Source organism: Hemitrygon akajei, chromosome 16 (assembly GCF_048418815.1).
Source record: "Hemitrygon akajei chromosome 16, sHemAka1.3, whole genome shotgun sequence".
Taxonomy (NCBI): Eukaryota; Metazoa; Chordata; class Chondrichthyes; order Myliobatiformes; family Dasyatidae; genus Hemitrygon; species Hemitrygon akajei.
In genome coordinates, this window is record NC_133139.1 from 23,520,706 (window position 1) to 23,544,935 (window position 24,230).

General features: G+C 38.7%; 1 protein-coding gene across 10 annotated transcripts in view; it reads left to right on the forward strand.

The window, feature by feature from the left end:
- The window catches only part of LOC140739827 (guanine nucleotide-binding protein G(I)/G(S)/G(O) subunit gamma-7), a 152,683-nt gene that overhangs the window by 26,940 nt on the left and 101,513 nt on the right, over positions 1–24,230 (forward strand). For 5 of the 10 annotated variants that reach the window (XM_073068404.1, XM_073068397.1, XM_073068399.1 and 2 more), the window contains one exon: positions 11,137–11,212. The gene's annotated coding sequence lies outside the window, so the exon portion shown is untranslated. The remainder of the gene's footprint in view (positions 1–11,136; positions 11,213–24,230) is intronic. The other 5 variants (XM_073068405.1, XM_073068395.1, XM_073068398.1 and 2 more) reach the window with 1 other exon arrangement.

The window sequence follows — 24,230 nt, forward strand, 5'->3', positions numbered from 1 at the left end:
GGTACTTAAAGTTGGAATGTTGTCAGATCTACTGATTCAAGTCTGTCAAATCTTGAATACTGTTGTAATTAGTCGTATTTGTTAGGAAGTTCATGTGTATGTTTTGTGTAGAAATCTGTTATGAAAGAAGGAAACTTGTAAAATCTGAATCATGTCAGTGAGTACATTTCTTTAGTCCTACAAATGATCTTTTTAGCATTAAATGAAGTTATAAATGTAAGTTTGATCAAAGGTTGTATTTACTGTGATTGCAGTATATTTTTGGTTTCTTAGTTATCTAATGTTGAAACTGAAATGCTAGCTCTCCTAAGTAGGAGCTTAAGAATGAAATTAGGAGAACCAGAAGGGGCCATGAAAAGGCCTTGGCGAGCAGGATTAAGGAAAACCCCAAGGCATTCTACAAGTATGTGAAGAGCAAGAGGATAAGACATGAGAGAATAGGACTAATCAAGTGTAACAGTGGAAAAGTGTGTATGGAACTGGAGGAGATAGCAGAGGTACTTGGTGAATACTTCACTATTCACTATGGAAAAGAACCTTGTAGGGATGACTTGCAGTGGACTGGAAAGCTTGGTCATATAGACATTAAGAAAGAGTATGCTGGAGCTTTTGGAAAGCATTAAGTTGGATAAGTCACCAGGACCGCATGAGATATACCCCTGGCTACTGTGGGAGGTAAGGGAGGAGTTTGCTGAGCCTCTGGCAATGATCTTTGCATCATCAATGGGAATGGGTTGAGGTTCCAGAGGATTGGAGGGTCGCAGATGTTGCTCCCTTATTCAAGAAAGGGAGTAGAGATGGCCCTGGAAATTATAGACCAGTGAGTCTGACTTCAGTGGTTGATAAGTTGACGGAGAAGATCCTGAGAGGCAGGATTTATGAACATTTGTAGAGGCATAATATGATTAGGATGTGTCAGCATGTCTTTGTCAAAGGCAATTGTGCCTTACGAGCCTGATTGAACTTTTTGAGGCTATGATTAAACACATTGAAGGTAGAGCAGTAAATGTAGTGTATATGGATTTCAGCAAGGCATTTGATAAGGTACCCCATGCAAGGCTTATTGAGAAAGTAAGGAGGCATGGGATACAAGGGGACTTTGCGTATCCAGAATTGACTTGCCCACAGAAGGCAAAGAGTGGTTGCAGACGGGTCATATTCAGCATGGAGGTTGGTGACCAGTGATGTGCCTCGGGGATCTGTTCTGGGACCTCTCCTCTTTGTGATTTTTATAAATGACCTGGATGAAAAAGTGGAGGGATGGATTAGTAAATTTGCTGATAACACAAAGGTTGGGGGTGTTGTGAATAGTGTGGAGGGCTGTCAGAGGTTACAGTGGGACATTGATAGGATGCAAAACTGGGCTGAGAATTGGCAGATGGAGTTCAACCCAGATAAGTGTGAGGTGGTTCATTTTGGTAGGTCAATTACGATGGCAGAATATAGTATTAATGGTAAGACTCTTGGCAGTGTGGAGGATCAGAGGGATCTTGGGGTCCGAGTCTATAGGACAATCAAAGCTGCTGCGCAGGTTGACTGTGGTTAAGAAGGCATATGGTGCATTGGCCTTCATCAACTGTGGGATTGAGTTCAAGAGCCGAGAGGTAACGTATAGGACTCCGGTCAGACCCCACTTGAAGTACTCTGCTCAGTTCTGGTCACCTCACTACAGGAAGGATGTGGAAACTATAGAAAGGGTGCAGAGGAGATTTACAAGGATGTTGCCTGGATTGGGGAGCATGCCTTATGAGAACAGGTTGAGTGAACTTGGTGTTTTCTCCTTACAGCGACAGAGGATGAGAGGTGACCTGATAGAAGTGTATAAGATGATGAGAGGCATTGATCGTGTGGATAATCAGAGGCTTTTTCCTAGGGCTGAAATGGCTAACGCGAGAGGACAGTTTTAAGGTGCTTGGAAGTAGGTACAGAGGAGATGTTAGGGGTAAATTTTTATTATGCAGAGAATGGTGAGTGCATGAAATGGACTGCCGCTAATGGTGGTGGATACGATGGGTTTTTTAAGATCATCCTGGATAGGTACATGGAGCTTAGAAAAATAGAGGGCTACGGGTAACCCTAGGTAATTTCTTTTTAAAATCTTTTTTATTATTGTTAAAGATCAACAAAAAATACATTAAGGTAATTAAGTCAATGTCATTATGTACAATGAAGAAGTAAATTGGCAATTAACTGATTAACAAAGCTAAGCAATATATCAATAGTAAGAAAAAATAAAGCATTAAGAATAAAGAACCCCTACTAACTAAGATGGGGGAAACCCTACCAACTAAAAAAAACAAAAAAAAGCTCATTGGGAGCACAACCCCAGAGCTATACATCATACAAGCTTCCATTGAAGAAAGACATCAATCCGCCAGCTCAAATCCATTTAAACAAAAATTGGAAGGAAATCATATTAATTAACTCAAATCAGATGATAGTAGTGGGCAAATGAACCCCACCTTTTCTCAAAATCAAATGGAGGATCAAAAGTTCGATTTGATTTTCTCCAAACTAAGACATAGCATCACCTGAGAGAACTGTTGTATCAAAGTAGCAGCAGAAGCATCATTCCATTTCAACAAAATAGCCCTTCTGGCTAATAATGTAACAAATGCAATTACGTGTTGGTCTAATAGAGAAATACCATGAATATATTGAAGGATAATAGAAAACAAAACTGTATTTATTAGGATGTAAATTAACTTTTAAAACTTTAGAAATTGTAGAGAAAATAAATAGATTTCCAAAAATGTTTCAATACAGAACACAACCAAAACATATGTGTCAATGTGGCTGTCTTGGTTTTAGATCCGTCACACTGACTATCAACATTAGAAAATATTTTAGACAGTCTCTCCTTTGTCAAATAGTAACGATGTACAATTTTAAATTGAGTTAAAGAGTGACTGGCACAGATCGAAGAAGAGTTTTCCAACTTCAAAATCTGCAACCAATCCCCTGTTATCAAGGTCATATTAAGCGCTCTCTCCCAATCTTCCTTAATCTTAAGTGATGGGTAATTGTGCTGTTGTAACAATAAATTATAAATTTTCCCAATAAAACCTTTAACTAAAGGGTTCATTTTTAAAATAATATCTAACAGGTCAGAATCCTGTATATATGGAAAATTATTTAAATATTCTTGTAAGAAGTGTCTGACCTGAAGATATTGCAGGAAATGTGAATACGAGAGAGAGTATTTAGTTACTAATTTCTCAAAAGACATCAATCAGCCATCTTGGAACAGATCCATGAAGGAATAAACTCCTTTATTCCTCCAAAGAAGAAAGGTAGGATCACTTAATGAAGGTTTAAATAAATAATTTCAATAAATTAAACTAAAAAGTTTAAATTTTTTGAGATTAAAAAAAAATTACAAAACTGGAACCAAATTCGTAATGACTGCTTAATCACAGGGTATAAATTTAAATTAGTAATTTTGACCAGTTGTACAGGTAGAGAAGCTCCTAATAACGAGGTTAAGTGAAACTGTTTCACAGCATTCAATTCCAAATCAGCCCAAGGTGGTCGTTCATTTTTATCAGCTCAATATAACCAAGAACACATATAACATGTATTAACAGCCCAATAATACAGGACCGCCATCCTTTTTCAATTTTTGTAAATGATATTTACCAATTCTTGGTCTTTTATTATTCCAAACAAAAGCTGAAATAATAGTCAACCTGATCAAAAAAACTTTAGTTTAAAAAAAAGTGATATTTGGAAATACATAAAAAAATTTTGGTAAAATCATCATTTTAACTGCATGAATTTGGCTGGCTAACAAAAGTGTAAGTGGATTCCATCTACAAAATAATTGCTTCATTAAATCCCCTAAAGGAACCAAATTAGCTTCATAAAGGTCTTTATGATTTTTAGTAATAATAATACCTAAATATTTAAATGGGTCCGTAACTCTAAAAGGAATGTCATCATATATAGAAGCAGAATTGTTTAGGGGAAATAATTCACTTTTATGAAGGTTTAGTTTATATCCCGAAAACTTTCCAAATCGTTTAATGGTTTCAATAAACTAGGAATGGATTCTTTAGGATTTGAAATATAAACTAGAGATGGTCAACATTAAGGGAGATCTTATGAATAGTCCCATTTATGAAAATTCCATGGATATCTTTAGCTTCATGAAGTACAATAGCCAAGGGTTCCAGCACCAAATTAAATAACAAGGGACTTAACGGACATCCTTGTCTCGTACCCCGCGAAAGCCGGAAAAAAAAAAATCTGCAATTATTAGTAATAACAGTAGCAATAGGGCTTTTATATACCATTCTGATCCACTTACTAAAATTAATACCAAAGCCAAATTTCTCTAAAACGTTAAATAAGTATTTCCATTCAACTCTGTCAAATGCCTTTTCAGCATCGAGAGAGACAACAGATTGGGGAGTCTTAGAAAAGGGTGAATATAACATTTAACAGTCTCTGAACATTAGAGAAGGAATAATGGCCCTTTACAAAACATGTTTGGTCTTGAGAGATAATTTCAACTAAAATATTCTCTTTCTCTAGCCTATTAGCCATTATTTTTGAAATAATTTTAGCATCCACATTTAATAATGAAGTAGGTCTATATGAAGCACAGTCAGTAGGGTCTTTACCTTTCGAATTAAAGAAATAGAAGCTTCATAAAATGTGGGAGGTAACTCTCCTATCAAAAATAATCTTTAAGCATTTCCGACATGTATGGAGAAAGCAATTTTTCAAATTTTTTATAAAATCCTACAGAATAACCATCCACTCCAGGAGCTCTACCAGATTGCATGGAAAAAATAGCTTTCTGAATTTCGTTTTCAGTAATAGGAGCATCAAGAGTTTGTTGATCTTCAACAGAAATTCGAGGAAAATCAATCTTTTGTAAAAAGGCATTCATTTTAGAAGAATCAACTGGAAACTGAGATTTGTAAAGTTCAATGTAAAAGTCTTAATTTTATTAATGTCTTCATGATTACATGCTAAACTACAGTCTCCCTTACGCATTTTTAAAATTTGTCTTTTAGCTCTAGCTGCTTTTAATTGAGATACTAATAGCTTATTATTTTCATCTCCAAACACATAAAATTGACTTTTCAATTTAAACAAATTTCTTTCAATAGGATAAGTTAATAATTATATTGTGATTGGAGTTCAACTCTGTTTGAATAAATCAATGTTAGGAGAGATTGCATAAATACTATCCAAGTCTTTAATTTGTTTTGAAATCTTAACTACCGTAGATTCCAGATTTTAAGCCGCTACTTTTTTCCCACATTTTGAACAGCTTTGAACTTTGCGGCCAATAATCCGAAGCGGCTAATGCATGATTTTTTTCATGCCGCCTCGTAAACATTTTGCCTCGTAACAGTAGACCAATAAAATTGATGAGTAGTTCAGAGGTCCAATGAAATTGTACGATAAATCAAGCGCACTTTCACAATTAAATTATTGTAAATCAGTCATTTGTACTCTCCCTCATCAACATGGAAAACACTCGAAGCATTGTGCTGCCTACTTAGTTTAAACTATATTTGTTTTCTGTACTACATCGCGGGATGCTATGACGTCACACCCGGTTTCGCGGTGTCTTGTGGGAAAATGCCGGTTTGCGATGAAACGGGACGGAGGGAGGGAGCGCATTACGCGAGCGGCTTTGGATCTGAGCGAACTCTGTTTTTAAGTTAAAGGTATCAATAACTTTTCCTGGTAGGCTGCAATATATATATTTTTTTACCAGTCGTTAGGAGATATTGGAATGTTGTTCAGTAAAGAAGTATACGCAACGTATATTTAAAAGTAGCCGCGTACGGGCACGGTTCGAAAAAAAAGCATTTGCAATATGTATTTGTTTTTGTTACCATATGGATTTAATTAAAAGTTAAAAAAATCCTCACGTGTAATATCTTTCTGTGTAAATATCTCATATTACAACGTGGGACACCTGCGGCCGAAAATCCGATGCGGCCTTTACAATTAAAAAAATGATTTTATTTCTAAAATTAGAGCCAGCGGCTTTTAATCAGGTGCGCTCTGTAGTCCGGAATCTACGGTAACTCTATTTTTGTCTGTTTCTTAAGCTTAGCTAAATAGGAGATTATCTGACCGCGCAAATATGCTTTAAATGTATCCTATTTAATCAATTTCGATGCATCTCCCATATTAGTAAAAAGGGAAAAAATCTTTTATCTGGGTCTCAATAAATTTGACGAAGTCCAAACTTTGTAATTTTCTGGAAAACACCAAGGCAAGTTTGCAATAACGACATCATTCAATTCAAAAGCTAAACTTAAAGGCGCATGATCCTAGAAAATGATAGCATAATATTCACATTTCTGGTCTTTGGACAGAAATCGGGGATCAGCTATAAAAATAATCGATTCTCGAATATTTTTGTGAACATGTGAAAAGAATAATCTCTATCATTAGGATGTAAATGTCTCCAGACTTCAACCAGGCCAAAATCAATTAAAAAAGTGTTAAGTGATGCAGAACAACTTGGAAGCCACTGATTGGTTGAACTCTTGTCAATCAAAGGATTTAAACAGCAATTGAAATCACCACCCATTAACAAATACTCATTTAAATCCGGCAATAAAGCAAATACATTTTTTTTAAAAAGGATCATCCACATTAGGTCCATATAGATTAACCAGGACAATTTTTCTATTACAAATTGTTCCTTTAACAATTAAAAATCTACCATTAATATCTGGCACAATGTCTTGGATGAATAAAATATTAGATTTAATAAAAATAAATACTCCCTTTGTTTTATTTTGACAAGTAGCATGAAATTGTGAAGGCCCTTCCACATTTTAAAAAAAATCTATTTTGATCGCCCGTTTTGATGTGTGTTTCTTGAGCAAAAATTATATTGGGTTGGAATTGATTAATGATTTTTAAAGTCTTTTGCTTAATAGGATGATTCCAACCACATATGTTCCAACTTGTAACGTTTATCTGTTTAGTTACCCTTTTTTAAAAACAACACATAAATACACGCATACCTATGCGGGCTAATCAAAACTGGCGATGATAAGTATAACCATATCCATGCTCCAGAGCTCCGTAATGGGAAAAAAATACAATAAAGAAGAGTAAAATTAATCCTACATTTAATCTTATAACTCAGAACTAACCCCAGTCCTCCCACCACCCTGAAAAGCCCAAAATTCGGCAAAAAAAACCGAAATACATCCCCACAGAAGTAAAAAAAAAGAGACTCCGTGAGCTGCCCATTTTATAATGGTGATTTTAAAAGCTTTCCTTAATTCCTCCCCCCAGTTACAAAAAAAAACACACGGCCTTAAAATATGAAAGCCCCACAAAAGAAAAAAATTGTTTATACTTAATCCTTAAAAATAAGCTGGGGAATGCAGAAACAATCTCCAAAAACAACAAAACAATAAAATTAAACCAAGAGAAGAATGCCTATGCAATCTCTAATGAAGGAAAATCAGTGCCATTTTCCATTTGACTTACACACCCAATGAAAAACTGTTTTTAGAAAAAAAACTATCTACTAAGCATTCCTCTCTCTCTCGCTCTCTCCCCCCTCCCTCCCCCACTATGAAAACTGTCACTTAATGGGGAAAAAAAGGATAGAAACAAATAATCAAACCAGTTAACCATGTGTCCGCTGTGTTAATTTGCTCAGTAGACCAAACAGATTTCCGAAGTCATTCATCAGTCACATCAAGAAGTTCACATCTTCTTTAAATGGTCCATCGATCAAAGGACACCTTAAGCAAATCAGAAATCTTCAAAACTTATTTTCTTTCCGAAATAACAATTATTCAGCAGACCTAAAACCATTCAAACCTTGGCTGCAACCAAAATAGTGTTAACATAGTCCAGTGCCTCTTTGGGGTCCAGAAAAACATGTGGAGTCAAATCTTTGGGAAATAATTTTAATCGGGCTGGATAGTGAAGTGATGGGAATAATCTCTTATCATAGGCTATCTTCATGGCTGGAGCAAATTTAGACCGCAGGTCCATAACTTCCCGTGGATAATCTTCATAAAAATGAATCTCGGAACCCTTGAATTTAAAAACTCTGTTTCCTTGCATATTTCATGATTTGGTCTTTAGCTTTGAAACAAAGAAAGCAGAACAAAACTGACCTTGGTTTATTCGGAATCTCGGATTTTGAAGTGAAAATTCTATGCGCTCTTTCGATATTGGGAGGTTGAGGTAAAATATCCGGAAACAGAGATTGATACAAGTTAGCAAAATAGTCCAATAAATCTCCACTCTCAGATCCTTCCTTCAGTCCAACAATTCAAATATTATTCCAATGAGATCTTGCTTCCAAATCGATAATCTTACGTTGTGACTTTTCCAAGTGGGCTGAAATATCTGCTATCTGACTCTTCGTCTCTTTAAATTCAGAATTCAAGGAAATAATACTTTCCTGCATAAATTGAAAACTCTCTCGTAACGACTTCATCTCAGAAGAGGTTGCATCAAGATTTACCGTGTTGTCTATTTTCCTGTCGAGAACATAGAAACATAGAAAATAGGTGCAGGAGTAGGCCATTCGGCCCTTCGAGCCTGCACCGCCATTCAGTATGATCATGGCTGATCATCCAACTCAGAACCCTGTACCTGCTTTCTCTCCATACCCCCTGATCCCTTTAGCCACAAGGGCCATATCTAACTTCCTCTTAAATATAGCCAATGAACCGGCCTCAACTGTTTCCTGTGGCAGAGAATTCCACAAATTCACCACTCTCTGTGTGAAGAAGTTTTTCCTCATCTCGGTCCTAAAAGGCTTCCCCTTTATCCTTAAACTGTGACCCCTCGTTCTGGACTTCCCCAACATCGGGAACAATCTTCCTGCATCTAGCCTGTCCAATCCCTTTAGAATTTTATACATTTCAATAAGATCCCCCCTCAGTCTTCTAAATTCCAGCGAGTATAAGCCCAGTTGATCCAGTCTTTCTTCATATGAAAGTCCTGCCATCCCAGGAACCAATCTGGTGAACATTCTTTGTACTCCCTCTATGGCAAGAATGTTTTTCCTCAGATTAGGGACCCAAATCTGCACACAATACTCCAGGTGTGGTCTCACCAAGGCCTTGTACAACTGCAGTAGTACCTCCCTGCTCCGTACTCGAATCCTCTTGCTATGAATGCTAACATACCATTTGCCTTTTTCACCACCTGCTGTATCTGCATGCCCACTTTCAATGACTGGTGTACAATGACATCCAGGTCTCGTTGCACCTCCCCTTTTCCTAATCGGCCACCATTCAGATAATAATGTTTTCCTGTTCTTGCAACCAAAGTGGATAACCTCACATTTATCCACATTAAATTGCATCTGCCATGAATTTGCCCACTCACCTAACCTATCCAAGTCACGCTGTATCCTCTTAGCATCCTCCTGACAGCTAACAGTGCCGCCCAGCTTCGTGTCATCCGCAAACTTGGAGATGCTGCATTTAATTCCCTCGTCTAAATCATTAATATATATTGTAAACAACTGAGATCCCAGCACTGAGCCTTGCGGTACCCCACTAGTCACTGCCTGCCATTCTGAAAAGGTCCCGTTTGTTCCCACTCTTTGCTTCCTGTCTGCCAACCAATTCTCTATCCACATCAATACCGTACCCCCATCAGTGAATGTTCTAAACGGTCAGCCCAAACAGGCATATCCTCTGATTTTTCTTTTGAAGTTTTCCCATTTCCATTGCTGGATTCAGGAAGCTGCTTTCTACTTCTTAAAGATTGTGACATAATAACAACTATTCCCCTCTAAGATCTGACGAATAGAAGTTAAAAATTCAAAGTTTAAACTGGGGAAAAGGAAGAGTTAATTGCAGCCACACAAAATGTGTGTCACTCCATTAGACAGTAGGTGTTGTGTCAACCCTAGGTAATTCTAAAGTACATGTTTGGCACAGCATTGTGGGCCAAAGGGCCTGTATTGTGCTGTAGGTTTTCTATATTTCTAATTCAAAATGAACCTAGAACTACTAGTTTAAATGCTCCTTAGGCAGTTTTGGCAAAATGCAAAGCTGGAAATTCTGAGGACCCTGTTGGCATCATATTCAAATGGGCTTATTGTGCCTTCTGAAGACCAGTGCAGCCAGAGGTTGCAGTTGTAGGCATCTGGCTACACTGGTCTTCAGAGGGAACAATGGGTCTGACTGCATATGATGCCAACAGGTTCAGCAGGGTAGATCAGTTTGCATAATCATAAGATTTTGCAGCACAGAAGGGAGTCAGTATGAGATCAAAAAGCGGCAGAGGTTGCGGGGAAACACCTTTTTTCTATGCTTCTTGGAGATTGTGCTTCTCTATCTGAAATGATCCTTTTCAAAGTTCTTGTTGGGTGTTCATTAAAGACATTTTGCAACAAGTCAGGATATTGAAGTTGTGTTGGTGTTTTTAATTGATTGGAAAATGGTATATCAAGTGATACATATATTAATATTACAGTTAATGTTCAGTGATAGTCTGGCTCTTGTGGTCCAAATACTAAATTTGGGAATAATGGAAAGTGTTGCATCAAAATATTTGAGCTACCAACTACAGCCTTTCTTTGCCTATGAGTAGCTGGTATTCTTAATTACATAAATAATAACAAAGCAAAGACTAGGCTGGAAGGTGGAGAAATTACTAAAGGCATATTTAGCATTGAAGAGACAATCATCAAAAATCATTAGCAAAAATGTACTGCTGCTGCAAAAGAGGTATCACCTTATAAGCCTGATTCTGAATCAAAACAGCTTAAAGTTGTTACTGTTGTTAAATGAGTACATTCCAATGACTGAATTATGTTTCAACTAGAATAGCATTGCACTATTACTATAACAAATCCCCAATGCTTTAATTCGTATCAGCCCTGTACTGGTTGAGACAGTTGTTGCTGTACTTGGTTTGGTATGATTGATGCCATTGGCAATAGCCATAATCAAGAGCTTAGGATACTGATCCCTGTTTAATAGTAATCAGAGGACCCACTGTCCCTGTATTTTCTCTTAAAGGTGGTTCAATATGTTAGTTTTTTTTATATATTTTGACTAAAGTCAGCAGTATTGGAAATGCTTTTGGTGTTTGTTAAATTAGTCTTTGTACGTAAAATTCAAATTTTACCTGTGCAAACTTAACTTTTTTTTTTATTTCCAGAAACTGTTCATTTCTGTTGGGACATTACGTGAAATATCAACACTTCCACTTGGATCAATTAAGGTTGGTGCTTTATGTAAGTGCATAAATGGGTCAGTTAACTTAATTGATGAAATCTTACTTTAATGCAAATTGCTATGCTTATTTTTGCCAGTGATATTTGTCCCAGACTTTATGGTTCTTTTCCTGGATACCATAAAAGACTAAGCAAGGAAGTATTGATGTCTTCCAATGGTCAGAACCAGAAATGTTCACTACTGTTGTATTACTTGCGTTTTCTTCCCTTCCCCCTCCCGGATTGATTCAGTATCAAACATTATCTTGACATCTCAGCATAGCTACATTTTGAGGGATGAGGCCGATCCTAAGATCAACCAATGGTCTATTTTGAGTAAATTGATTTTTTGTTTGTAGATGAAGTGCTGTAAATGGACTTGGTGCCCTTTGTTGGGGAGAAAATTGATCAGGCTCCTAATTCCAGACCTAATTCTTGCAATTGGTAACATGATTCTGTGGGTGTCAAACTGGCATGGGTTTGATCCAACACTTTTTTTAAACAGCTGCATGGACAAACCATTGCTGAGCAGGATATTTTTACCTGGCTTGCAAACTGCACTGAACTTTAAATATCTTGTTGGTAATAAGCACACTATGAATATTTAGAATAAAAATTGAAATATCACATTATTTTTATTTTAGCACAAAGATGAGAAATCTGAAGATGCTGGAAATCCAAGCAACACACAAAATGCTAGAGGAGATCAGCGGGCCAGGCAGTGTCTATGGAGAAATGTCAGCTGTTTACTATTTTCCATAGATACTGCCTGGCCTGTTGAGTTCCTCCAGCATTTTGTTTCTTTTGATTTACTTATTAATTGAAAGGTGTAATGAAATACAGTACAACATTTCCTTCAAACTTTTTCTAGCTGCATCCAATTATAGCTGCACGACAGCAATGGCTAAGTGCTCGAGAGCATTTCAGTTAATGAGCAGCTTGGAGGGAACGGTGGTTTGCTGCACCATAATGCAGAGAGCAGAAACCTATTTATAGATGGAATCAACAAATTTTGACATCAGTAATAATTAAGCTTTTTATGGCAGAATAGTGAGTTACTGTTCATCGGCTGTTCAGAAATCTGACAGGGGTAGAAGCTGTATCTTGCTCTGGTCTTCTGCCTGCCCTGGATCTTTTCATTGCTAACTGCCAATGAGACATCAACCGTTCCAACTTTTCTCTCCTCTTCTAACCTCACTCCTTCCAAGCACACTGATCTCCACTCTCTCTGCACTAGTCCGAACTTCACATCGAACCCACGGATAAGGGGCGTGTTGGTGAATTGACCTCTGCCTTGCTGAGGCCAAGTGGCAATTCTGCCACCACCTTTTACTTACCTCTTGAACAGGACCCCACTAAAGAGCACCCAGGCATTTGTCACCTGCACCATCACTGGCCTTATTAACTCTGGGGATCGCCCATCCATTGTCAGTGACCTCATAATTCCCTTACCCCACACCTTCCATTTCTTCCTCCTTCCCAAGATCCATAAACGTGCCTGTCCAAGTAGATCCATTGTTTCTGCTTGTTCCTGCCCCACTGAACATGTATTCATGTATTTTCACACCTCGTCTCTGTTTATTCCCCTGGTTCAGTCCATTCCTACCTACATCCATGACATTTCACACACTATTAATTCTTTCAATGACTTCAAGTTCCCTGGTCCTGGTCATCTCATTTGTGCTATGGATGCCCATACACTCCCATACCCCATCAGGAAGGCTCAAAGCCCCCAACTTCTTCCTGGACACCAGACTCAACCAGTTACCTTCCACCACCACTCTCCTCCTTCTGGTGGGACTGGCCCTAGCCCTGATTAATTTCTCCTTTGCTCCTTCCACTTCCTTCAAACAAAAGGTGCAACCATGGGCACTGCATGGCCCTAGCTGTGCCTGCCTTTTTTGTCAACTACGTGAAACAGTATGTTCCAAGCCTACACCAGTATCACTCCCAACTTTTCCTATGCCACATCAACAACTGCTTTGGTGTTGCTTTCTGCACCCATGCCAAGTTTGTCAACTACTTCAACTTTGCCTCCAACTTCCACACTTCCCTCAAATTTACCTGATCCATTTCTGACGCATCCCTCCCCTTTCTTGATCTGGTTCACTAACTGTGCCTCTATCTCTGGAGAGAGTTTATCCAGTGATATCTTTTATAAACTTGCTGGTTCTCACAGCTACCTGGACTATATCAAAGAGGATACTAAAAGCTTTTTCAAGTATATAAAGAGTAAAAGACAGGTGAGAGTAGATATAGGACCGATAGAAAATGATGCTGGAGAAATTGTAATGGGAGATAAGGAGATGGCGGAGTAACTGAACGAGTATTTTGCATCAGTCTTCACTGAGGAAGACATCAGCAATATACCGGACATTCAGGGGTGTCAGGGAAGAGAAATATGCGCAGTCACAATTATGACAGAGAAAGTACTCAGGAAGCTGAATAGTCTAAGGGTAGATAAACCTCCTGGACCAGATGGAATGCACCCTCGGAAGGATTCCGTGTTCTGAAGGAAGTAGCAGTGTAGATTGTGGAGGCATTAACAATGATCTTTCAAAGGTCGATAGATTCTGGCCTGGTTCCGGAGGACTGGAAGATTGCAAATGTCACTCTGCTATTTAAGAAGGGGGCAAGGAAGCAAAAAGAAAATTATAGACCTGTTAGCTTGACATCGGTGGTTGGGAAGTTAGTTGTTGGAGTCGATTGTCAAGGATGAGGTTACGGAATACCTGGAGGCATATGACAAGATAGGCAGAACTCAGCATGGTTTCCTCAAAGGAAAATCCTGCCTGACAAACCTAGTGTAATTTTTTGAGGAAAGTACAAGTGGGCTAGACAATGGAGATGCAGTGGATGTTGTGTATTTGGATTTTCAAAAGGCCTTTGACAAGGTGCTGCACATGAGGCTGCTAAACAAGATAAGAGCCCATAGAATTATGGGAAAGTTACATACATGGATAGAGTGTTGGTTGATTGGCAGGAAACAGATTGGGAATAAAGGGATCCCATTCTGGTTGGCTGCCGGTTACCAGTGGTGTTCCACAGGTGTCCGTGTTGGAGCTGCTTCTTTTTACGTTGTATTTCAGCGATTTGGATTATGGAGTAGATGGCTTTGTGGCTAAGTTTGCTGATGATACAAAGATAGGTGGAGGGGCCAGTAGTGCTGAGGAAGCAGTCTGCAGAGAGACTTGGATAGATTGGGGGAATGGGCAAAGAACTGGCAAATGAATTACAATGTTGGAAAGTATACGGTCATGCACTTTGGTAGAAGAAATAAACGGGCAGACTATTATTTAAATGGGGGGAGAATTCAAAGTTCTGAGATGCAACGGGACTTGGGAGTCCTCGTGCAGGATACCCTGAAGGTTAACCTCCAGGATGAGTTGGTGGTGAAGAAGGCAAATGCAATGTTGGCATTCATTTCTAGAGGAATAGAGTATAGGAGCAGGGATGTGATGTTGAGGCTCTATAAGGCACTGGTAAGACCTCACTTAGAATACTGTGTGCAGTTTTGGGCTCCTTATTTAAGAAAGGATGTGCTGACATTGGAGAGGGTTCAGAAAAGATTCACTAGAATGATTCCGGGAATGAGAGGGTTAACATATGAGGAACGTTTGACCGCTCTTGGACTGTACTCCTTGGAGTTTAGAAGAATGAGGGGGGACCTCATAGAAACATTTTGAATGTTGAAAGGCATGGACAGAGTGGATGTGGCAAAGTTGTTTCCCATGGTGGGGGAGTCTAGTACGAGAGGACATGACTTGAGGATTGTAGGGCACCCATTCAGAACAGAGATGCAAAAAAATTTTTTTAGCCAGAGGGCGGTGAATCTATGGAATTTGTTGCCACAGGCTGCAGTGGAGGCCTAGTCATCGGGTGTATTTAAGGCAGAGATTGATAGGTATCTGAGTAGTCAGGGCATCAAAGGTTATGGTGAGAAGGTGGGGGAATGGGACTAAAGGGGAGATTGGATCAGCTCATGATGAAATGGCGGAGCAGACTCAATGGGCCGAATGGCTGACTTCTGCTCCTTTGTCTTATGGTCTTGTGCTCTTATACCTGTTCCCACCCTGTCACTTGTAAAAATGCCTTTCCTTTCTCTCAATTCCTCTGTCTCCACCGCATCTACTCTCAGGATGAAATTTTACATTCCAGAACTAATGATGTCTTCCTTCAAAGAAAGGGGCTTTATTTCTTCTACCATCAACTCTGCACTCACCCATATCTCTTCCATTTCATGCACGTCTGCCCTCACCTTATCCACCTGCCACCCCACCAACCTCAGCATTCAGCACATAATTCTCTATGACTTCCAACATCTCCAACAGGGCCCCACCGCCAAGCATATCTTCTCCCCCCGCCCCCCCCAGTCTTTTTGCAGGGATCGCTCCCTACATGACTCCCTTGTCCATTCCTCCCCACTGATCTCCTTCCTGGTACTTACCCTTGCAAGTAGAACAACCATCACATCTGCCCCTATACCTCCTCCCTCTCTGCCATTCAGGGCCCCAAGCAGTCCTTTCAGTTGAGATGACACTTCACCTGTGAGTCTTTAGGGCATAACCTCCTGTATATTGATGAGTCTGCTGAACACCTATGCTCTGTCTGCCCAACAAAGTGGGATCTCCCAGTGGCTACCTATTTTAATTCCACTTCCTATTCCCATTTTGACATGTCAGTCCATGGCCATCTCTATTGTTGCAATGAGGCCACACTTGGGTTGGAGGAGCAACACCCCATATTCCATCTGCATATCCTCCAGTCTGATGGCGTGAACATTGATTTCTTGAACTTCTGGTAATTGCCCCCCTTCACCATCCCCCACTTCCTTTTTCCCCCCGCATCTCATCTCCTTATAGGCAGTCCCCGGATTATGAATGAGTTCCGTTCCTGAGTCCGTCTTTAAGTCAAATTTGTACGTAAGTCAGAACAAGTACATCTGGTATTATTTAGCGTCACTTAGTCAAACTTTTGTCTTAGTATATATTTTACCTTTCTATGCATATAAAACACTTGAGAAACATATGTATTCCAATAATTAAACCACTGTTTAGCTTCGTAATAATTGTAGCTTTCATTGGGGTAGGGCCTTTCACGTGCTCCATGATTCTCACTTTATCCTTTAAAATTGTTCCGATCGTTGATCGACTGTAGCCTAACGCTTTTCCAATGACCAATGTTTCACCTCTTTCCAAATGCTTTATTATTTCCGCTTTATATTCAATCATCAACGGAACAGAAACGCTGCGGGCAGCGGGTCCCAAGCTGCGGCGGGTCCCGAGCTTTGCCGGCTCCCGAGCTCCGCTGGGTCCTAAGGACCACTGCACTGAATTCCCGGGTCCTAAAGTCCACCACACTGAGACAAGTTAAATGGGACAAGTGGGGTCTGTGCTGGGTTTGGGTATTTTATCCTCCACAATATTCCGCGTGGGAATTTAAACTGCAGGTGGCAGTGTTTTTTAACGAGCTCAACATCAACCCAACACGGATGGAGAGTGCGCTCGGAAGTGATCTGTCACTGGATCGAACTTGGGAACCTCCGTTCTTGAGCTTGGTGCGGATCTCACTCCACCACCAGCCGACAGGAAAAGGGTGGACGAGATCAGGGTGAATCTTGCTAAGAAAAATTTAAGCCAAATACAAAGTTACATACTCAACTCAGTGTCAGCGGCAACGACTTAAAATGGCGGACAGCATTCTCCTTGGTTCGTAAGTACAAGTTGTTCATAAGTCAGACGTTCATAACTTGGGACTACCTGTACTTGCCCATCACCCCAACATCTCCCTCTCGTGCTCTTCCTCTTCCCTTTCTTCCATGCTCTTCTGTCCTCTCCTATCACATTCCCCTTTCTCCAGCACTGTATCTCTTTCACCAGTTGACTTCCCAGCTCTTTAGCTCTTAACTTCATTCTTCAACCCCTCCCCACCCCCTGTTTCACCTACCACCTTGTGCTTCTTCCTCTCCTCCCCTCCCCCACCTCCTTACTGACCTCATCTTTCTACCTTTCTTCCAGTCCTAATGAATCTTGGCCCAAAACATCAATTTTTTACTCATTTTCGTTGGCGTTGCCTGGCCCTGCTGAGTTCCCCCAGCATTTTGTATATTACTATACCTAAAATGTTGTGGCTCCTGTAACCTCTCTGGTGGTAGTAATAGGAAGTAGGCATCACTTTACTTTTGAGAGAAGTACACCAGCCTTGATAAGTTGCTGGAGCAGAATTGGTCTTTTTAATCTTGTAAATCTGGAGAGTTGATTTTTGTTATTGGCTTAGTAATTCACTAAAACATTGATTGAACTTTAAGTATTTTATATCTACCAGTAGGTGGTGCCCTTGTCAGTGAAAGAGCAAATCCATCCATGCCTTGTGAAAGTCTAGCAAATAGTTTACGGATGTTTTGTTACTTAAAGTGAATTGAAAAATGTTTTAAATTTATTTTATCATTAGCGATTAATGTATGATTTTTGTATATATCCTTGTATCAAAGCTAATAAGTTATAGTATTTGGAACCTTTTCTAAAGCTGCAATTGTTGTTGATGGAATTGTCAGTGTCCATGTTCTAGAGTTAAAGAAATGGAAAAGGTAGCAATACTCCACTTTAGATCTCCCAGTTTTCAGAATCTTCACTTTTTGGAAGACAGACTGCAATAGGGTGGACCAGGAATAGTTTTTTCTGCTCTGTAGAAAAAGGTAATATACAACTTTATATACAGATCCAATGAACTTAAAATAGATCGTATCAGAAGACAATAAACTACAGTATCATTGGAAACACTGGAAAATATACAGTATTTTAAAATATTTTAACATTGATTTTTAAAAAAAGTGTAGTGGTGTGGAATACCTAAAATCATTGTAGGAATGTGGTGCCTCAATTACATATGGGGCTAATGATGCGTTTGTAAAATATTTTTCTGACTGATTTGTGAGATCAATCAGTAAGATGCTGTGTAGTTCCTTTTTAAGCTGCTTCTGATTTTAGAAAAGCAGAATAATGGGAGAAACTCTTAAACTTGCCATGTACACAACAGGTCTTTCCCAACTTGCTTATAGCTTGTATGCACAAACAAGTATGTGGGAGACTGGTGATATTAGATTTGCATCTTCTGCCATGTGAGAACTCTGTGGCAGCATTTTCTCTAGATTGCAATTAGTTCCCTGGAATGAAAGCCTGCCATAATCTGGGGACAAACTCTGAGGAGTATAAAAATCAACTTGCTTTTTTCTCCCCTTCAAATTTTCTTTCAAAGTTTATAGAAAAATCTTAGTCTTGAAAGGATAAATAGCATTGGTTGCCATTACTCCTGCTTTTGTTATCTCCAGTCTTTCACTCCCAGTCACTCTGCCTCTTGAGTTCTATAGATAAACACAAACAAAATGTTGGAGGAACTTAGCATCAGTTTGGGGGGGAAGCAGTCGACATTTTGGGCTAAAACCCTTCATAACTTGCTGATCTAACTATCTTTGTTGTTATCAGCAGTTTAAAATTATAACATTTTATTAAATTGCTAGATTTTTGAGTTTGGGAGTAGTGCATCTGATCTCAAAGTTGTTCCGGTTGGTCTTTGTATTGAACTAGACTATTCAAGGTGAGTCAGTAATAACTTGTTGCAAGTTCCTTTAAAAAGTTGTTAGAATTGAAGAATAGTGAGCTTCAAGAGCAGCTAGAATGCATGAAATCTTGCCTTAACCTTGGAGAGGAAAGTGAAGAAAATGTTAATTAAAATGCATCTGATCAAAAAAGGTAGCCTTTAACCTACTCACAAGCAGACAAGCATTATATTTGAATAGGACTATGCCATTTGAATAATACACTCCTTTGGTGTGTAATTTCAACATGTAGCCCTCTGTCATCATGGAAAGATGGGAGCAACCAATTTGCATTCAACAAGTTCCCACAAACAGTGCTAATTTCCAGGTTTTATTTTAATGTTGACCATTATTGAAGTTAACTTGCCTGTGCTGCAAAGTAGTGCCAAAAGATCCTTTTGTCCATCCAGATGGGACATGTAATCTTTCAGATAGTGCATTGGTTTCATCTATGATAGAACAAAACTACTTCAGCATGATGCTAGATTCTCTAAATAGAGCATGGTTGGCAAACATTTCTGAGAGCTTTTGACCAAATTGGCACAAGAGAAACATTTTTTAGAAGATTGCTGTGGTAATTTTGAATTGTGATTATCATTGATTAATGAATTGGTAAAAATTATGGATTTTTTTGAAAAATGGAGCCCTGCTGCTTATTTGCATATATTCATTGCTTTGCTATTAATAAATGTTAAGATATGGATTGAATAAGTTTTATAAAATACTTCATTAATATTAATCTTGTAAATAAAAATCATTTCTATACAGTAGTATTGTTGTAAGCATTTATTATCTAAATACTGATGTGTACACCAGGTACAGTGTTAGTGTTAATAGTCTGCACTGTTGTTCATTTTACCAAAATGCAATTTCATACCTTTCCTATTATCTAAATGGGGAAAAGTTCAAATATCAGGGGTGCAGAGGGACTTAGGAGTCCTCGTGCAAGACTTCCAGAAAGGAATAAAATATAAAAGCAAGGAGATGAGGCTGAGTCTTTATAAGATGCTAGTCAGGCTGCATTTGGAGTATTCTCAAAAGTTATGGCCCCTTATCTCAAAGGATGTGTGGTCATTGGAGACAGACCAGAGGAAGTTCACAAGGATGAATCCGGGAATGAAGAAGTTAACATAGGAGGAGCGTTTGTCAGCTTTGTGCCTGTACTCACTGGAATTTAGAAAAATGCCGGGGGATCTCATTGAAACCTACTGAATGTTGAAAGTACCAGATAAGGTGGATGTGGAGAGGATTTTTCCTATGGTGGGGGTATCCAGAACTAGAGGGCACAGCCTCAAAACTGAGGGACAACCTTTTAGAACAGAGGTAAGGAGGAATTTTTTTGGCCAGAGAGTTGTGAATCTGTGGAATGCTCTGCCACAGATTGTGGTGGAGGTCAAGTCAATGGGTATATTTAAGGTGGAATTGATAGTTTCCTGATCGGTCAGGGCATCAAAGGATGTAGCGCGAAGGCAGGTGTATGGGATTGAGTGGGATCCAGGATTAGCCATAATGGAATGATGGAGCAGACTTGAAGGTGCAGAATTAGGCCATTCTGTCCTATGTCTTGTGGTTGCAAGGATTTCAAAACCTAATCATTCAATGTTACATGTTCTAGTTAGTGTCTTTCTGCTCACGGGGTGTATATATTAAAAAATAATTTGCTGTGTCTTTTGGCAGTGAAGATAATCATTATACACAAAATGCTGGTGGAACGCAGCAGGCCAGGCTTTGTCAGGACTAACAAAGGGGCTCGGCCCAAAACGTTGACAGCGCTTCTCCCTATAGATGCTGCCTGGCCTGCTGCGTTCCACCAGCACTTTGTGTGTGTTGCTTGAATTTCCAGCATCTACAGATTTCCTCGTGTTTGCAAGATAATCATTATGTATCTTTTTATTATGGGTGGGGTTTAAATAATTGAGGGGCAGCGCTGCATGCCAGCAATGTTTGTACATGAATGCTATAGCTTAGCTTTGGGGGCTTGAAGCAGTGAAATGTCGACAATAAAGAACAAGAATGGGCAATGTGGTAGTTTAAGCCTGATTCATCTTTCTATAAAGTTGTTGCTTTTTATTTCAATACTAATTTGATGGCTTTAAGGAAGTTTAAATGAATTATTTTACTGCAGTTTGCATCTCCAGTTTCAAATTTAAGATTCAGTGATTTAGTTTTGATCTCCTTGTACTGTCATATTTAATATCACTTTCATTTTTGCTTGGATTATTGAAGTACTTAGAAAACTCTGAATGCAACCTAAGAGCTAAAAATAGAAATGACCAACAATCTGGTTTACTAGAATGTGGAGAATTTTCTGGCAAGAATGACAGATTCATTTGAGGTAGAACTATTGATGCAGTCAAATCTTTATTACAAATGATATTTGTAGGTTTTGAAATGGCCATCAGTGTTCTGGAACATGTGCTTTCGAATTAAATTTTACTTGCTATTCTTAAAGCATCACTGTTAATACTGGAAAATCAGACTGTTGCCAGGAACTTCCATCCTTTCCAGTATTTCATGTCAGAGCTCAAAGAGCTAGCACCTTCCTGGCAGCATTCTCATTATCCTAGTTCTGGTAAATACCTGTTGAGTCTACTGTTGAAAGTGCTAATGATTTCACCAGCATAATTGATTGACTGGAATCCATGTAATTGCTAAGGACTCTAGTAATTCAACAGATGTTCTATCAGAAAGCAATTAGTGAAAGATTTGGTAGGAGAGGGACGAGGTGTCATACATGTATATATGCATCTTCTATTTAAAAGAAATCTTGCTGTTTAGCAATCATTGCGTTGCCTGTATATATTTTTAAAAATGAATAGTTTATTGAAGTACTGTTTTTCAATTCTAAGTTATATTACTGGTGTCTTAGATTTTCTCTCCCACTGTTAATTTAAGTTTGCATTCAAATAGTTGATTATTGCTAGCAAAGATCTCTTAAACCCTAATTTCCTGAGCAGCATAGTGGTTAGTATAACACTTTACAATACCAGCAACCTGGGTTCAATTCCCACCGCTGTCTGTATAGAGCTTGTACATTCTCCCCATGACTGTGTGGGTTTCGTCTGGGTGCTTGTTTCCTCCCACATTCCAAAGACATACTGATTGGTAGGTTAATTGGTCATTGTAAATTGCCCCATGATTAGGCTAGGGATACATTGGGGGTTACTGACAGCATGGCCTGAAGGGCCTATTCTGCACTTTATCTCAATAAATAAATGTTGCAGAGGTAGGATATTTGTTATGGTACTGCTACTGAACCAAAATGATGGTTCTATAGGATCTGTGAGGAAACCAATGCTTGTGAAAATCTTGGTTTTCATTCCTCCTGTTTGGCTGCATTGAGTTGAAAGCTTGCAGGTTCAAGTCTAACGCTGGAATCTCAAGCACAAGTATACTGTATAGGTTGTGTTCTAGAGAAATTATGGGAGAAAGAACTGTAGTGTTTGGCAGCTGAAATGTTAAATTGGGGTCTGGTCAGCTCTTTTAATTGCATTGTTAAAAATCCCATGGTAATGTTTCAAAATTCCTCTACCCCACAGTATTTCATGTAGGAGCAGTGGTGGATTCCTGCTATTATCCTGGTCAATCAAACCCTTGAGATAAGAAATCATTATCCCCTTGCTGATCGTGGGAATTGACGGATAAAGTTGCTGCTGATTTTTTCCTAATGGTTGTAAATGATGTGTGGCTATGAACGATTGAATGAAAAATTTTATTTCTATGGAGAGAAACAATTAATGCTTCAGGTGATTGGTTCTTGATCAGAGTTCCTTTATTCTAACAGAATCTATCCTAAATTTCCCACTTGTTTTCCCATTGACATGATTAACTCTTAAGTAAAGAAAATTTCTAAGCAACAGTCTTTTTTAAAGTTGGTAATTAAATGCTTTGCATATTTCAGAATTGAATATTATTATTACTGGCAGGTGTCATGAAATTTGTTAACTTAGCAGCAGCACAATGCAGTACATGATAATATAGAAAGAAAGAAATCTATTACATTAAGTATATATGTATGAAATAGTGTGAAAACAGAAATAATATATACAGCCACTATATACAACAGAATTGTGAATTTTTTTTGTATATATAAGCCAGTGGTTTGGAATGTTTGCTGTTATAGTTGTTACCTGATCTGATATGTTGCCAGCTTTGTTTTATAAAAGGGCAAACATGAGGAAATCTGCAGATGCTGGAAGTTCAAGCAACACACACAAAATGCTAGTGGAACACAGCAGGCCAGGCAGCATCTGTAGGAAAAAGTACAGTCAACCTTTCGGGCCGAGACCCTTCGTCAGGACTAACTGAAAGAAGAGATGGTAAACTTCTGACAAAGGGTCTCGGCCCGAAATGTTGACACTACTTCTTCCTATAGATGCTGCCTGGCCTGCTGCGTTCCACCAGCATTTTGTGTGTGTTGCTTTTATAAAAAGGGCTATGTTTTTTAACTGTTTTACCTGTATCCTCCAGAGGGCACTGTTGGCTTTTGTAAGGAAAAGGTATTTATACGTTTGATAGAATTTATCTATCTATATCAAGAATTTATGAATCTGCTAGCTAGTCATTCTGCTCCACTCGTTGTACTTTTTATTCTGGCATCTTCCCCTTTTCTTTCCAGTTGCAGTGTGGCATTCTTAATTTAAAAGGTTCTAGGTTTTAGTTGTGGAATGAGGTTGACTCAAATTCATGCATACTTTAAAGTGAAGTTTCCTGAGAACATAGAACTAGTTGCGGATGCAGGTAAAAGTGTCAATCAAATCTTAAATTGCTAGGTATTTGTCATCTTGCAGCCTGCTAAAAATCTCGTTAGTGCTTCTGCAGATAATAAATCAATAATATCAAAGACCTCAATGTCAGATAAACATGGGCATGATCACTATTGACTCAGTGAACTTTTTTCTTCCAGACTTGAACCTGTGCACAAATTAACTTTAGATAGAGGTTTGATTTATTTTAATGTTTAATCTAATTAAATTATTAACCTATAACATGAACAGATTTTTCTCTATTCACAGATGCTACATGATATGATCTCCATTTAGAATAGAGGAGGAATTTCTTTAGTCGGGGGTAGTGAATCTGAAATTCATTGCCACAGATGACTGTGGAGGCCAAGTTCTTGGGTATATTTAAAGTAGAAGTTGATATGTTCTTGATTAGTAAGATCATCAAAGATTATGGAGAAAAAACAGGAGAATGGGATTGAAGGGATAATAAATCAGCCATGATGGAAAAGTGGAGCAGACTGGGTTGAATGGCCTAATTCTGCTCCTATGTCTTGTGGTCTTGCAGTCTTATTTGCGAATTATTTCCTGCATTCTATTTGCAGCAAATGCTGTATATATTATCTCAATTTCAGCATTCTGTCCTTGTTCAAATCCTTTATGTAACCTCAAGATTAGTGAGCACTGTTGAATTGTGGCTGTCCTTAACAGGCTGCTATTT